General features: G+C 40.9%; 1 pseudogene; it reads left to right on the top strand.

Moving 5' to 3' along the window:
• Positions 1 to 336: 336 nt before the first annotated feature.
• On the top strand, positions 337 to 455 carry LOC146633432 (5S ribosomal RNA; annotated as a pseudogene).
• Positions 456 to 14,007: the final 13,552 nt, after the last annotated feature.

The raw sequence follows: 14,007 nt of genomic DNA, 5'->3' as shown, positions 1-14,007 counted from the left end.
TCATAAGTCACATGAAAACCAAAATAGTTCCAAACGCCACATCTGAATGAGGGTGGGGGAGGTTCAATTTGCCATGTTGCAATGACAGCTTAACTTCTGTCTCGCTAGCTTGCCCTGCGGTCAGTGAATCTGTTTTCGACTACTCTGCCTAGGCTGCACTGTCGAGCGCAGATCCACTGAGCACTCAACACAGACAGCATCATCAGAAGAAAAGTTGATAAAATGAATTAAAAATTTTGTATTGTTCGATACACATGCGTACCGAACCAAAAGCACTGTATCGAACGGTTCAATATCGATACGAGTATTGTTGCACCCCTAATATATATATATATACCTTACAGCCATACCACCCTGAGCACACCCGATCTCCTCTGATCTCGGAAGCTAACCAGGGTTGGGCTTGGTTAGTACTTGGATGGGAGACTACCTGGGAATACCAACTGCTGTAAGCCATTACGTGAAGTACCTTCAGAAGGTCTGCTAGATGATGTTAATGCAGCACTACGGACGATACCTACAGCCACGATTACTGACACTAACAAGCTGATCTACAATACGGCAGCAGTGATCAGTGAGATGCTTGGCTACAAGTTGAACAGCCATAAGGGGCAGTACCCTCCATGGAGAAGGAGGCTAGAGGGCAAGATCAAAGTAGCACAGAGGGAGGTTAGCCAACTAACGGAGTTGCAGAAAGGTGCGACAAAGAAGGTGCATAAGAAATACAGCAAGCTGTCCATACCTGAGGCCTTGGAAACTGCCAAGCAAAGACTCACAGCCTTGGCCAGCCGCTTGAGGAGGTACACCAGAGAGATAGAAGGCAGGAGAATAAACCGGCTGTTCTCCACAGAACCAGCAAAGGTATACTCTCAGTGGCAAGGGAACAATAATAATAAGAGAACAGCACCACCAAGGCTGGAGACGGAGCAATACTGGAAGAGCATATGGGAGAAGGACGCAACCCATAACGGCAATGCTCAGTGGCTAGTGGATCTGAGGGCAGACCATAGCGACCTCCCTGAACAGGGTCCAGTAACCATCACAGTGGCAGATATCCAAGAAAGGGTCTCCAGTATGAAGAGTTGGACAGCACCAGGGCCTGACATGGTTCACGCCTACTGGCTAAAGAAGCTGACTGCACTCCACGAGCGTCTGGCAGCACAAATTAACCAGCTGCTAGTTAACGAGAGACACCCGGAATGGCTAACCGAAGGTCGGACGGTCCTGATCCCCAAGGACCCCAAGAAGGGACTGGTCCCCTCCAACTACCGACCAATAACCTGCCTCAGTACCACATGGAAGCTCCTGTCAGGCATCATATTGGCTAAGATGAACAGGCACATGGGTCAATACATGAGCGGGGCACAGAAAGGGATTGGCAAGAATACCAGAGGCGCAAAACACCAGCTACTGGTAGACAGAACAGTCAGCCGAGACTGCAAAACCAGACTGACCAACCTGTGCACTGCCTGGATTGATTACAAGAAGGCCTATGACTCAATGCCCCACAGCTGGATACTGGAATGCCTAGAATTGTACAAGATAAATGGGACCCTAAGAGCCTTCATCAGGAACTCAATGGGGATGTGGCGCACAACACTAGAGGCCAACTCCAAGCCCATAGCACAAGTCACCATCAAGTGCGGGATCTACCAAGGAGATGCTCTGTCCCCAGTGCTGTTCTGCATAGGCCTTAACCCCCTCAGTGAGATCATTAACAAGACTGGCTACGGATACCGACTACGGAATGGAGCAGTTGTCAGCCACCTCCTGTACATGGATGACATCAAGCTGTATGCCAAGAGTGAACGAGACATCGATTCACTGATCCACACTACCAGGCTATACAGCAATGACATTGGAATGTCGTTCGGACTGGAGAAGTGTAGTCGGATGTTAACAAAGAGAGGGAAGGTAGTCAGAACTGAGGGGATTGAACTACCAGAAGGCAACATTGCAGACATAGAGGACAGTTACAAGTACCTGGGGATCCCGCAGGCGAATGGGAACCATGAAGAGGCCGCTAGAAAAGCTGCAACCACCAAGTACCTGCAGAGGGTCAGGCAAGTCCTGAGGAGTCAGCTTAACGGTAAGAACAAGATCCGGGCCATCAACACGTACGCCCTGCCCATGATCAGGTACCCTGCTGGGGTAATAGGCTGGCCAAAGGAGGAGATAGAAGCCACTGACATAAAGACAAGAAAGCTCCTTACCATGCATGGAGGGTTTCACCCCAAGTCCAGCACCCTGAGGCTGTACGCTAAGTGGAAGGAAGGGGGCCGGGGACTGGTGAGTGTCAGCACCACAGTCCAGGATGAGACAACGAACATCCAAGAATACATTGGGAAGATGGCCCCAACTGACCGAGTGCTCAGTAAATACCTCAGGCAGCAGAAACCCAAGAAAGAGGAGGGAGACGAAGAACCATCATGGAAGGACAGGCCTCTGCACGGTATGTACCACTGGCAGATAGAGGAGGTGGCTGATATCCAGAAATCCTACCAGTGGCTGGACAAAGCTGGACTGAAAGACAGCACAGAGGCACTAATCATGGCAGCACAAGAACAAGCTCTGAGCACAAGATCCATAGAGGCTGGGGTCTATCACACCAGGCAAGACCCCAGGTGCAGGCTGTGTAAAGATGCCCCAGAGACAATCCAGCACATAACAGCAGGGTGCAAGATGCTAGCAGGCAAGGCATACATGGAACGCCATAACCAAGTGGCCGGCATAGTGTACAGGAACATCTGTGCCGAGTATAACCTGGAAGTCCCGAGGTCAAAATGGGAGATGCCCCCAAGGGTGGTGGAGAATGACCGAGCTAAGATCCTGTGGGACTTCCAGATACAGACGGACAAAATGGTGGTGGCTAACCATAGTGGTGGTAGACAAACAGAAGAAGACGGCCGTAGTGATCGATGTAGCGGTTCCGAATGACAGCAATATCAGGAAGAAGGAACACGAGAAGCTGGAGAAATACCAAGGGCTCAGAGAAGAGCTCGAGAGGATGTGGAGGGTGAAGGTAACGGTGGTCCCCGTGGTAATCAGAGCACTAGGTGCGGTGACTCCCAAGCTAGGCGAGTGGCTCCAGCAGATCCCGGGAATAACATCGGAGCTCTCTGTCCAGAAGAGCGCAGTCCTGGGAACAGCTAAGATACTGCGCAGGACCCTCAAGCTCCCAGGCCTCTGGTAGAGGACCCGAGCTTGAAGGATAAACCGCCCGCAGGGGCGTGCTGGGTGTTTTTTGTTTTTATATATATATATATATATATATATAAAAACACCCAGCACTATATATACATATATAAAAGAGCTTAAACTTAAACTTCTAAACTTGTCAGGGTCACAGTTTGCACATTGATTTACAAAACAGTGCAATGTGGTCACCGAGCCCTGCCACAAAGTTTGCAGAACTCCGGTGTAATCTATGACTATGACATTGACCCCTGTGACTGCTTTCAGTGTTCAATTGATTACCCGAGTGTCTGTGTTTATCTGAGAAGAGATATGGCTGGGTCTATGTTCAGGTCACCTTTCTCTGCCTTGCTGCTCTGTGTGTGTCTGAAAATGTGTGTTTAAGACTGACAGGTGCAGTGGCCTTTAATCAAAGCTCTTGGAGGACCCCACGGTGGACTTGAGGTCTCTATTAATCACTGTGAAAACAGAGGAGAACATGGTAAGACAAGACCAGAATGAGTGTGACAGAGAGGCTACCATTTTGTTTCTCTTTGTTTCCTTTTAAATTGTCTGGGCTCTATATACAGTATGTGCTAGAATTTCAAACCTTCCAGCAGAAATAAAAATTCAATTCAATCTTTATTGGCAGACTTCATGTCCATAAAAACGTCCTAGCTAAAAGGCTTCCTATTATAGGTAGGATTACTTATACTTTATTCGAGTAAATAAAATATATGACTTAATGTGAGCTCAACTGTACTGATAGAACACGTAAACAGACGGGTTATGTGTACTTTTTAATCGAATGCTAATAATTACTTATTTAGCCTGTTAGTGTTGTATATGTTAGGACTTAGTATCCTTTTTTGTACAATGCAGCTCATGCTCTCATAACTAGTGGTAGCCAATAACTTTGCACTACATGTTCTCATCCAAGTTCAGTCCTGGGTTAAAAAAAATGGCAATAGCTTTTATACCATACTATAAAACAAAATGTTATCACTATAACTTCTGCTCCCCGAAGGAGAGGAACCAAAACAAGCCAGGCTGGTATTAAACTAATGGATAACTATGATGGCAGGGCAAATATGTGAAGGCAGGGGCTCACGAGTGTCACAACAGGTCAGCTGCTTTAAAAGCTTGAATTGATCCGTCTTAAGCCAGGACATGCATGTCCCATGTTGTATATGTTGTACCGCACAAATGGACTGAAAGTGAACAGGGGTCCACAAATCATCTGGTGATGTTACAGTGGATACATATTTTTATGCAGAATCCATGTATGCTACACCAGCACTTTATAAAATGCATTATCAATACCTATTATGTTATCATACCAGTTGATAATTTACTATAATGCAGGATCTGTGGGAGCCCTGAGCTTGCTTTATAGCTAGCCAGTCGCCACAAGGGTTGGCTTACAGATGTACTGATGTATGGAAAAAGTAAAACAAGACTGAGTTGGGTGCGAGAGTGAGGTGCGTCCTCAGTCCAGTGTTTGGGGACCTCTGCTCTACACCATATTAAAAGTGTCCATTGAGGGTTAATTAAAGAATGACGGGACACCATGTGATGTGACCAACTTTTACATGTTCGCTGTACCCTAACCTACAGCTAGCAAAGTTTTTCAGATTATTATTGGTTGTCCCAATGGACAAGTGGGTGAGAAAGCTCTGAAACAAGACAAAGAAAGGGCAGAGAAAAAGCAGATAGTTGTAGCTACAAGTGAAAGATATAACAGAGAGGCAGTCACATAGTAGAGGGGTGTTCATAACATGCCAAGTGTAATACGCCTGCTACTGTTGAAGGCCTTTGGCTTTTAGAAACAGCAATTGAACTCTTCTCTACTATTGCATTTATCGGCAATGTGTGAATCACTTGACTCTCTATCTGGGTGCGAGTGGTTTCATTAACTCCCTATTTTCACTGTGCAAGACGTGTCACTACACTGTAGACTGAGTGCTTATTGAGTAGTCATGCCAAGCTCTCCGTCTCTGCTGAAACTACTCGTCATGAACTATTTCAAGACCATTATGCAGAATAAGCTCAACTGTCAACGGCTACAATAAGTGATTTTTTTTTCCAAGCCAAGCTGTCATTCTCTCTATTCAATAGCAGGCAGAGATAAAGACAAGCAGTAAATGGATAGAGAGGAGTAAAAAATCACATACTCATACACAAACAGAAGGAGAATCAAGGCCTCAAATTCTTTATGTGGCTTGTGTGTAGCTGAGGCCAGCGTGCAAAGGTATGTGACTACCTTTCAAGACAAGATTTATCTAGAAATAAAGACAGAAATATCACTGTTGCAAATGGAGTCAGTACAATTTTTACCATTTTATAGATACAGAAAGATATTTCACTTTACAATAGTTCCTCCTGTGTGTTTTTTTAGCCCCTCTCTGTTGCCTTGCAGGTTCCCGGTTGGTGCAGCCTCCCAGGTGCATTCATGAGGTGGCTCTCTGAGCCTTTTACCAACACCATTTGTTTGGCTTTGGCTAAACTTTGACTTTATACATTTATACTGAAAACACTAACTAACACAACTCACAAACGAATCTATGGCTTTAAATTTTTTTTTTTTTTTTGCTAATGCATTTTATATCCTTTGGTATAAATTCTGGATAATTTGTGTTTCCATACCTTATAAGCCAGACAGTGGCACCCATGAACACCAGACTTACCTAACCAACATTACCTAAATATTTTTCACAGAAGAAGCCACCAGCAAAAAACAGCAAGTCAAAGAATAAGTTTAGTTTGTTGCTTCGAATTCTTTTCCTCTGAGTTTATTAACTAGCTTTAGCTTCGTATAACATTACTAAATGATAATGCATTCTTCTTTAAGGGGCACAAACAAAAGATTTGTTGTTTGTAAAAAGAAAAAATCTATTTAACCCTTGTATGGTGTTCGGGTCTGTGAGACCCGTGTTCAGTTTTTTTCAAAAGAAAAATTAAACAATTAATTATTTTTTCACGTGTAAATGTGTTGTGTCTTTCCACTCACTCCACTTGATTATAACTGATTTATTTATAACATTTTATATAAAAGAAAAACGAGAAGCACATTAATTCATAAATGTGATCTAACAAAGGTAAAGGGAAAAAATTAACCATGTTTGCTGTTCATATGTCTTGTAATTGGGATGAAGTAAACATCTGTTGAGTAATTTAACATAAAATTGTTTGATAGTGTTAATTTGGAAAGCCAAAACTCTAGCGGGTCCACCAGACCCATGAACACTGGCTGAGTAACAAAAATACGAACACCACACAAGGGTTAAATAATCACAGAGAATGTCCTGGTAATTTTCTACCATACTGCAATTTTTTTTAGCAGATATGAAAAACATCCATAAAGTTTTTACAGATTATTTTTCTTTCCAGTGTATATTAGATGACAAAATCAGACAAAACCAGTCCTCCTGTAAGGACTACATATCTGTGAAAAACACTGTTGATCATGAGATCAGAAACACAGGCCTACAAATTGATTTTTAAGTATACTGAAATGCACCACTGACAAAACATCTGCTGACTTTAAAGCAATTTAAGCTGTGTGTGGCATGGTTAACCACAAATATCAACAGGGGCTATTAAAACATTAATGAAAAATGAATGTGGAGTGTTGGCAAACCAGCCGGTTAAATGTATTACATTTAGTCACTCTCACTGATCATGCTAATTAGCTCACTGTTAATGCTGCTTAGCCTTCATCTGCTCAACTTGCCTGTTTCATTGGACCAGACATGGTCAGAGCTAATGTCCCCTCTCCATCATGGTCAGCTTTCCTTCCTAATGTATTAAATAAGTTATTAACACATTTTTCACACTCTATCTTCTCTACATCACACATGTTTGCCGAGATGGCTAGCGAGAAGAAACTCATCTGTTACAATGATAAATCACTGAAGCTCATTTACTTGCTAGTGCTAGCTGTGTTTCCTCCAGCTTGCCTCACATGCTTACGAAGGAGTATTAGGGCCACGTTAACAGAAAAAATTACAATGATCATTTTGAGAATTATGTTGTAGTACTATTTTTAGAAAAAAAAAGTTGTAATTGTGTTTTGAGAAAAAAAGTTGAAATATCAGATTAGTTGTTTCAAGACAAATTGCAACAGCTGCTATACCCTCTACAAAATGCCTTGTTTAGATAAGTTAATGAAACAATTTGGTGATACAACATAAATCCACTTTATTGCACAAGGGTGTAACCATGGCTAACCTTGCATCTGTCTTTTACTAGCCATTTCATTCTGTACAATCCACTCTTCCACATTTGTCTGTTTTTCCATCTCACCAGATGAAGCTTTCTGCACCTGCATCTTTTTGATGTTCTTGTACTTGTTTCTAAAGTTGATTCTGAGTACAATTTCACTAGCTCAGAGAGTATAGAAACCATGGCAGCTTGTCTTAAAACAACAACTGTAATCTCTGCGTTTTGACTTTTTTCTCTAAATACAACTTCAGCTTTTTTCTCAATATAGATTTTCAACTTTAATCTCAAACATTTTGACTTTATTCTCTTTTTTTTTTCTTTTTTTTGTGTCCCGTTTGGATCTTTAGCCATCAGAATTGTTGTCTTAAGGCCAAGAAAGATGCCAAGCGGATTTATTTTACCAAGTGGATCATCATGGCCTTGCCATATTGGTCCATTTGATTGACCTTTATTATAATTAGGAATTTATTTTATTTTCAGTTGCTACAAACGGGACAGACATGACTGGGGGATAGGACAGGGAGAAAGAATGAAAGAAAGAGAGGGAGAGAAAGAAAGAAAACCAAAGGGGAGAAGAGACGGTGAGAAAGGGGGGAAGAAAGAAAGAAAAACAAACAAAACACCTGGATCACTTGTATGGAGAGAAAAAAAAACAGAAGAGAAAGCAAACAAAAAAAAGAGCAACATAATAAAAAACAGCACCATCACAATAAACTAGCTAGCAGTAGATAACAGTAGATACTAAATATTAAACGATATTGTGCAGCACGCAAGATAGACAGCGCACAATGTGCTTTGAGGCAGCAGCCAAGAAAGGTGTAGTCCACGTCTGTGAACACCCGTGTGTACACCTGTGTGCTTTTGACTTTATTCTCAAAATGATCAATAATATATTTTTCTTTTAATGTGGCCCTAATACTCTGTCATACACACTGATCTCCTACTCTGAAAACAAAACAAAACAGCGGTTTATGCAAAGTCTGTATGCGAAAATTCAGTCATCTTTAACAGGAAATGGACGCACCCAGTAAATAAGGATGGCTCCAGTCTAAAGTGAAGCAGCACTGTCTACGATTTAAAGAGAGCGATTGGTCTACTGTGGGATGTTTGAATTCACGTCTATTCTTAGATTTGAATCTAAAATCAGGACAAATCCAAACAGGGCAGCTGCCTTGCTTGTCCTGATGGAATGTCACTGGCCTACACATATGCCTAGATATCGATCAAAGTGTTAGGTGTGCTGTGTTCAGGTGGTGTTTAAAACACAAGTACTGTGTGTTAGTCCTGAATTGTTTCACACTTCATATCCATGTTGTTTTTGGGTCTTTACTTCTGTAAGTCTGTGTGTGCATGCATGTATGGTTTGCATATATCTCAGGATCAGTCCAGCATAAAGGATTTCAGGATAAATCATAAAATACCTCAGCTACTTCAAGGTTAATATCTATGAGGTGCAGAATCCTATATATCCTCACCATAATGAGCCATCAGCTGTCACGCTCCACAGACAAGAGGAGGGTGACGATTCACAGTCTGGGCCATGATGCACAAGTGTGAGTTTGTCTGCATTTGCTTTGTATTTCAGCCGTTGTGAGAACTGAATATCCTGACAGGGCTTTGATGAAGAGCATGATAATAGTTAGGATCACACTAGTACTACATCAGTATCACTCTCTAAAGCACAAACCCAGCATAAACAAAGAGAAACGCATGCAGAGAAGGTGCACCACTCGATCATTTTGAGAAACAAATTGGATGGCATAAAAGATAAGAAAGCATCTACAATTTTTTAAAGTCTGACAGGAGGAGTGCAGCTAGGGAAAATGTTTTTAAATGTTTCTCACGGAGGGAAAAAAGTAACGTGGGTTCATGCTTTGGTTCTCCAAAAGAAGGGGAGAGGCGGAAGCTCTAATTAAGGATAAGAGACTTTTTTTCTGTCTCTCTCTTTTCTTTTGTGTGCCTCAGCAACTTTTGCAGCACTTCTTTTTTTTTTCCCTATCACCTCTTTTTTTCTCATTTACTGCAGTGGCAAGCACATTCCCCCCACTCTCTATTCTATGCCTGCAGGATGGGAGAGTGCTGTACAGCCTCCTGTCAAGGCAGAAATGCATATAACCCACATACTTGCACTTGCGAATTCTGCAATTTGGGGCCTGGATAAACATGCACATGCTTAATCATGTGTTAACACAAAAAAGCCAAAAATACATTTACACAAATATTGTGTAAGAAGAGCCCTGCTGGGAGAACAGCAGGGGTGTTGATTTAAAGATGATGTGATCCCTTCCAATCTCTGCTAATGTGTTTGTTTCTGGAGAAAGATTTAAAAAAAAAAGAAGAACTTGAATTACTGCCTTGCGGTCCAGTGCCTCTACCAACAACATTAGTTCATTAAGAGAAAGTATAAACAGATTTAGATTCCTTGATAGGGATGGGTATCGTTTACGTTTTATCCGATACCAGTACCAAACCGGTACTTTTGAAACGGTGCCGGTGCTTAAACTGTGCTCGAACCGGTGCTCAAACCGGTGCTTAAAGAATGGAGAATGCACACTTTATCAAAAAACCTCTTATGTATAACTGTTTTTTGTAAAAAGATAACAATGTTAGCCTTTTCTGCAGCTATAGGGCATATATGGTATCACTCTTGGCAGGAAGCAGTGCTTAAACAATGGAAAAAACACCAACTTTGTCCAAAAACCTCTCATGTTTAGCTGTTTCCCTCTTTTTCTTTGGTCATTTTGGCCTTTTTGGCCAGGGTGAAGGGAGTACCTGCCATCAAACAAAAAGACAGCCGCATGTAACTACGACGGTGTTTGCTAGTTCACCTTACGTGCATTAATTTAATAACGTGGTTAGCCTACTCGACATAAATTACACACGAACAACATTAAGCTACTCGCCCAGAGAAGAACGACTGCTGCTGCCATCATCATCCGTCATCATTTCTGCTACACTGGCAGGGCTAGGGGCCAGGACTCTCCTCTTTGGGTTCATGTTGCTAACTCCGGGACCGATAACAGGCACCACACCCGCAATAGATGCGCACGGTGTGAGGTCTCGCAGCAAGCTATCAAATACGGTGCATTTCTCGGCTTTTAACAAAATGCTATACGTCACCAGGTGTTTCATCAGATTCGAGGTGTTACCTCCTTTGCACAGTGTCACCTTAAAGCACTTGTTGCAGGCTGCTGAGTTTGCATCTTTTGCTGTGAAGTACAGCCAGACTTTTGACTGCTTCACCTTGGGCATTTTTAATCTGTAGCTCTGCTCTAAAAGAACGTACGTACCTGGGCCCGCCTACTACGCTTGCAAAGGTAAAATGATTGGCTAAAATCCAAAGTGTATGACATCTCAGGAAAAATAAAGCACCGAAATGTGCACTGCTTTTCAGTCTGGTTACTACCATTTATGTCAGAACCGGTACCCATCCCTATTCTTGAATGCGTTCACATGCCTCGTCAATAAAACTAATATTGATTCGCGCCATGTTAGTAGACGTCTTTAGATACTGCACGTATGTTGGTGCAAAAAAACTACAATTACTAAAACAAATTCTTAACACACATTTAAAGCACTGTTGCAAGATTGTTTCATCAATTCTTAGTCAGCCAAATCTAGAATTGGAAAACATTCTCGATTTCTGTTCCTCAGTAGATTTTCCTTTTCTCATAACATTGTCATATCCCAGTGCTAGCCTTATTATTGTGTCATTATTATTGTATGGGTTCTTTAGTAATGGCTGTAAAAATAAAAAAAAAAAGTGGGAAAAGTAACAAAGACATTGACCTTTGATCACCAACGTGCAATCAGTCTATCCTTGAATCAAAGTAGCAAAATTTCCATCCATCCATCATTACCTTTGAAAAGGGAGAAGCAGGAGGAATCAGAAGTTTATGCAGCAGAAGAGTGCAGACAGTTGGGGAGTTGGTGACCAAAATAGAGAGAAAAAGGGAAGGAAGTCAGGTAAGGATAAGAAATAGATGAGATGCAGATGTCTTAGCTAGGAGACTATTATCATTCACACCCTGATGCCTTCCCCTGATTCTACCATCGCTCCCTCTATCTTGTCCATCAGTTTCCATCTAAGCCTTCAGGGCAAAAGATGCACTTTCACACATGCATGCACACACACACACACGCACACATAGTGAGCAGTATACTAATTTTGTATAACAGGAAATCTCCTCCTGGAATTTCCTAAGTGGAATTGTGCTATCGTTTTCTATATATCGGTTTTGATTCTTAATCATAAATAGCCCTCGTGACTAGCCTGGAGTGTTTTTATTTGTTTACCAAAATATACTGTCAATCTCAAAACTCCAGTGTGTTCCACTGAAATACTTCATGTGCCTCTTTTACAATGTTGTATTATATTTATTATTTACCTTTGAGACTCAATCTCTCATTGAGCAATAGACCATATTAAAGATTTGTATTTAATCAAAACAAAATGTTCCCTGGCATGAATTTAAATTGTACAGTTGTTTTCTTTTTTGCTTCGCTGAAGTTTTTCCTCTGATGGACGAACACATTTTCTGTTAATATGAAGCCTAAACACGCTCAGGCACAGTCTTATCTCACGTGTTTGTGGCAATTACACCAATATCTCAAAATAGAAGCAGTGACAATTTATTAATTACCACACTCTAAGAAATGATACATTGATGTTGCTAGCATTATGTAAACGTTTTATGTTAAAATTAATGCCACCAATTGATTTTTAACTCTAAACACAAGGATATTGTTTTGATTTTAATTAATAACACAATATTTCAATACAACAAAATGCAGTACATTAAATCCAACGTAAAAAGTTCATTAAAAATGAACAGCACTTTAATTTGAAGAGGATTGTCCTAACAGGCTCTCCGTACTTCTCAGTTTGCACATGTGCAGTGTGGAAGTTTGAACAACCGCCATTTTCAACCGAAACTTGCATCATGCTCAGAAGCCTGGATAAAATCCATTGCCATTTGAGGATTATTTGGTAAGTACAACCATTTAAGGATGACAAATTTGGTTAATGTGTACTAAATGATAAACATCCGACATTTTCGGGAGTATGTTTTATTTTAAAACAAATGATGTCTGGTAATTTTTTTTTAGCATTCTAGCTTGTATGCCTCTCACAGGTGTTAGTAGTCAGGCATTTAACAAATATTATCGGGCCCACTTCGGTGTAATTTCCCAAAATGTTTTACGATTCATGTTAAGCTGCAACTTGCCTACTAAGAACTGCAGATTTAAAATTATTCCCAACATCTACTGCGCATGCTCCCTGGTGTCAGTAATCGGCACCAGGAGCGCCAGCGATCCTATCCGTTTGAAGAATGAAATATATGTATAGTGTATTTTAGAAACATGCATCAAATAAGTTGCTACATTGTTTGAAGGAATTCTACCCGTGTTGATATCTGGTTTAGTGTTAATATCAGTGATTAAAGTGTAAGACATGCATTTATCTTGTGTCATTAAAATGCAGCATTATGTGTAATACAGCTATATGTAATGCATTTAACTCCTTGTATCAGTTCCATTGATTATCAAAGTGACAATTTGTGTGTTCCCCCCCTTCATTTTACGTTGGTCAGCTAGTTCTGTCTGTCAGTAGATGCAACAAAAGTGGCTCAGATGTGATTGTGGTTACTGTTATCTTTTATTGTAACTCTTGTTATCGTAATAAATACCAGAAAATATTATGATAGGATTTTGAATCCATATTGCTGAGTTCTAATCTTCTATTTCTTTTTAACATTTTTAGGGGTACAATTAATAATTATATTGTTGAACAGTCTAGAATTGATTAAAGCAAAAGTGAAAGCTTTCATGTATTGTCAAAATTGAAAAGCTTCTAGTTTTGTGTTCATATATTTGTTGATCTGACTCAGAAGAGTCAGTGCCTAACCAATCATTAACCTCACTGAATGTCACTAATGTGAGTTGTCAAACATTGTTTAATTACTCATCGCTAATCACTCATCTGTTAATATTTTTGACTTTGGTTTGGGAAGAGGTGGAAAAGAACCAAAATCTTGTCTCACATTGAGTTCTTATCTCCACCAGAATATCAGCATTGATGTTCGACGGGAATGCATTCTAAAAACTATCTGTGTCTACTTAAATAAAAAGCCAGATGACCTGTTCAAGGAATTCTTGGTAAGTTAGAAAAGGGGAAAGATCAGTTTGTTTGTTTGTTTGTTTTTTAATTTGGGATAGTAAATTGAATGTGGGCTCATTTATTCATATGTATCTATATGCAATTAGCTTTTTCCCCCCTTGTTTTCATTTTAAGGATGTGGATCTTTGTGCAAGAAGAGAAACGGAGCAGCTGACTTTAGGAGTCTGTGTTGTCAGACATGAAGGAGCAGACTCTGCAGATACACCTGAGGACATTGGTGTCATCATAGAAGGATACACTGTGCTGAAAGCTCTTAGTGATGTGGCAAAGGGGTGTGCCCTCCTGCTTGGACTAATCTACAGTCTAAATCTGAGCTACCCAAAGCACCTGAAATACACATTTGAATTTCTTCAGAAGGTGCTGATGGAGTTGGATGGGAACAACCTATCCATGAAGGTGCAAGTTCTGAAAAACAAACTGCTTGAGTG

The sequence above is a fragment of the Diplotaxodon limnothrissa genome, linkage group LG4, assembly GCF_057381915.1.
Source record: "Diplotaxodon limnothrissa isolate DT_005_m linkage group LG4, D_limnothrissa_male_GT1.1, whole genome shotgun sequence".
Taxonomy (NCBI): Eukaryota; Metazoa; Chordata; class Actinopteri; order Cichliformes; family Cichlidae; genus Diplotaxodon; species Diplotaxodon limnothrissa.
Note: the sequence above shows the minus strand (reverse complement) of the source record. Positions and strands in the feature narration are given on the sequence as shown.